This window comes from Ailuropoda melanoleuca, chromosome 3 (assembly GCF_002007445.2).
Source record: "Ailuropoda melanoleuca isolate Jingjing chromosome 3, ASM200744v2, whole genome shotgun sequence".
Lineage (NCBI taxonomy): Eukaryota > Metazoa > Chordata > Mammalia > Carnivora > Ursidae > Ailuropoda > Ailuropoda melanoleuca.
The window spans coordinates 51,448,971-51,452,409 of NC_048220.1; the positions used below are offsets into that span (position 1 = coordinate 51,448,971).

At 54.5% G+C, this 3,439-nt stretch overlaps 1 protein-coding gene across 2 annotated transcripts in view; it reads left to right on the top strand.

The window, feature by feature from the left end:
- The first annotated feature begins 2,030 nt into the window (after positions 1-2,030).
- SV2C (synaptic vesicle glycoprotein 2C) overlaps positions 2,031-3,439 on the top strand; it is a 213,014-nt gene continuing 211,605 nt past the window's right edge. The window contains exon 1 of one of the 2 annotated variants that reach the window (XM_002917214.3): positions 2,031-2,282. The gene's annotated coding sequence lies outside the window, so the exon portion shown is untranslated. The other variant, XM_019797474.2, reaches the window with a different exon arrangement.

The following is a 3,439-nucleotide window of genomic DNA, read 5'->3' on the forward strand; positions in this document are numbered from 1 at the left end:
CTGTTATCTTCAAACAGCATCAAGACAGGAAAACTTGGCAGATAGAAAAATTTTTATACTTCTTTAAATATCTTCCATGGACAGCACAGGGAAATGATTGAAGGAAGAGATAGCATAGTACAGGGCACATTGATCATTCATGGTTTTCTGAACTTCTCATTGGAGAAATAATCCATTATCATGTGACATTTGGGGGAAAGTTCTCAAGAGCTTGTCCATTTGGAAACCCAGTGAATCACCAGCATATTTTGCAGTTGAGAGTTCAAAGTTTTATGTGTAATATGCAGGCAATCTGGATAAGATTTATGATTTTTTTAAATTTCACACTATCATTTCCAGTGCTGGATGTATAGGCATTCCCATGGGATATATTTTCCTTCTCATTGTAACAACACAATAATTTTAGCCTAAATAATTATTTAATTTAAATGATTTGCTTATGTAGAGGGATCCATGATAAATGCAAACGAGCATGTTCCCTAATTTTCATGTTTTCTGACCACCTTACAGCACCATAAACGGTTGCAAACTGCAAAACCTTTAACCCAAACAAGACTCAAGCAGGTTTTCAAAGACCAGAGTAGCAAAGCAAGTAGAAGTTCAACAGGACAGGGGAATCATAACTTAAGAGTTCTTGAGTGCCTGAAATAGAAGGGAAAATTATAGGCCAAGGACTCTCTGTCTTCCTCTTTCCACAGCATCATGCATAGTGACACAAACCAAGCCAGAAAGCTCATGTGACAACACGGCTCAGAATGGAACCACCTCATCCCCACTAGCTTCTCCGGGCAGGAGGCTGCCAGAGATGCCTGGTATCTCTTCTTTCCATTGCAAGTACGGGTAATATTTATATTTATATCCATACAGTGATCCATTCAATCATCCAGGCATATTTACACGAATAGAACACATTGGCAGATAAATGGTGTGTGTGTGTGTGAGAGAGAGAGAGAGAGAGAGAGAGAGAGATCCACCCACTGCATCTCGCTCAGGTTGCGCTTTGTCTTGCTTCGGGTCACCCATCATTAGAGCAGTGATCTTAGGGAAGACACCTGCCAGTGTGGCCTCTTCCCACCCTGCATTGGTTCCATGTGAGAGCGGAGCCGGCAGGGTAAGGTATTTGGGGAAGCCCAGCTTCTCGAAACATCTGGGTGGCAGTGCTCGAGATTGGGGTGAGGGGTGGGGAGCATCGAGGGGCTACCGTCAGAGGCCAGCGGACGACTACGCCCTCCTCTACCGCCGCTGAGTGGCCACGCCAGCCTTGGGTAAGGCGTCGCCCGAGTGGGTAGGCTTCCCCGAGCCGCTGAACCCAGCTTTGCAATGGGGAAGCTCGAGCTGAGGTCTCTAGCACGCCAGTGTTATTGAGAATACAAGCAAAATTCCCGTGCCTCTCTCTCCTTTTTAAATATTCAGTAGTTTCCCCTAAAAGAGCCACTTTCAATGTCTGCCTGTGGATTCGGCTGTCTGGCCCCACCTGGCATTAGGGAGACCTCAGACACCCAGCAAAGTTTCCTCCTGTTTGCTCTTGCTGGGCCCCAAGTTTCCACTCGACTTGTATGCCAGTGTGGAGGTGAAGGGTGGAGGAACTGGTCAATTTAGCCCTGACAGGTGGCTCCCTGGAAGCCGAGTTGACGTTAACAGGTCAGTCCCCGGTCCAGAAATAGGGGGCAAATCCTCTCTCCTAGGACACCAGTTAGGTCCAGCATTCAGAATTCCTTGGTGTCTCGCGGGACCAGACTAGGGGCGCTGCCCCCCAGTGCACCACGCAGAGTCGCACTCAGTGATTAATTAAGGACTGGAGCCCCTTTCCTTTCCCCTGCTGCAAACTAGGAGCCCTGACTCCTCAGAAAGTACTTGCCACTTGGGGGTGGCCCTTCCCCTCCCCCCAATCCCACGCTGCAGCAAGGCCTTAGCACCCGGACTTCCCGGAGCCAGTCAGCCCGCCCCGCACGGAGTCGTGCGCGGCTCCCGCCTCCCCCGCGCGCGGTGACTCCCTCCTTGCGCACCGCTCGTACTCTCGCCACGCCGCCGCCCGGCACTGCAGCACCGCGGGAAGGAGGCGCAGGCGGAGGAGGGGGAGGAGGACCGCAGCGTGCAAGCCCGGAGCCACTTTCCCGCCCCTCCTTTCGTCGCTGACAAGCTCGGAGGAGTCACCACTCCGCGCGCTGCAGGCGAGAGTGGCAGACGGAGGCGGCCCCAGGGAGCGAGCCCGAGCGACGCCCGCGAGCAGCAGCTGCAGCGCTGACACCATCTAGGGCAGGAGGTCCCAGGCGGCTGGAGCGGTGAGTGAGGGACCCCGGCAGCGGTGGCGGGTTTTCAAGCCGCCACCTAATTTCCCTTCCCGACCAGGGAGCCGGGCGCTGCAGCGTGGGGAACTTTCTGCAGCCTTGTAGAAGCGCAACTTTGCCCTGCGTGCCCCCGAGGAAGCGGTTGCAGGTGCCTGGTGCTGCCCCGGCGGGTGCCTTTGCTGGGGCGGGACCGGGGAATTCGGAGTAAAGCAGATGGATTGACTCCCGGATGCCCAGGGTAGGTCAGAGGAGGCGGGCACACTTTAGCCCGGATTCTTGGGGGAGGCGGGTGGGCAGCAGCGGGGATTCGAAAGCCGCGCCCGCCTTCTGTGGGTACCTCCACAATACTTTGCTTACGTGGTTGGACGGGAAGGGGAAGGCTAAATCAAGACAAGAAGCTCCGAGCCGCCAGCTAGGCGTCTGACCCGTACCCCGACCCCGGCTTCGGGCTCAACTTTTCGGTGGGGATCACTCTGCAGACGTGCGGGTGGCGGGAGGGCAGAGACAGCCGCATTGGGCGATGTGCGAGCCTGAAAGAAACCCCGGGGCTTAAAAAAACTATTCCACGGAAGTCTCCGAAGCCCCCGTCTAGTGTCTGCTCGAGAACCAGAGAGGGATGGAGAACAGGGAATCCCGCGGGGCTGTGGCTGTTTGTAAGTGCCGCACCTCGCTACATACACTACGCCTTCATTCAGCAAAAGCTTGAGCGCCCACTGTGCTCCAAGTGCGGCGAAATACACCGACTGGCTTGAGGCTCAGGGCGGGAGAGGGCTGTCACCCATAAACAAGCTACCTGGGTCCTTTCAGGTGGCGGTGAGAGCTGTGGGGGGCGATCACCGAATCCATCTGACTCTTTAAATTGTCAGACTCTTCCCCCTCCGCCTGGGTTCTAGAACTGGAAAGACTTTTCTTAAGCTTGTCGCGGGGACCTCCTTGGGCTGGGCCCATGAAGACTGAGGAATATGGTGATGAACTTGTGGGGCAGCGGGCACCCCGCTGCAGACGCACAAAACCCAGGGCCTTTCTGTGGGCGTGCGGGGGACCTTAGGCGCCGGGCGCGCGGAGGTGGAGGGGGAGGGGCTGAGTCAGAGGCGCGGGGCGGTTTTTTTTTTTTTTTTTTTTTTTTTTTTTTTTTTTTTTTTTTTTTTTTT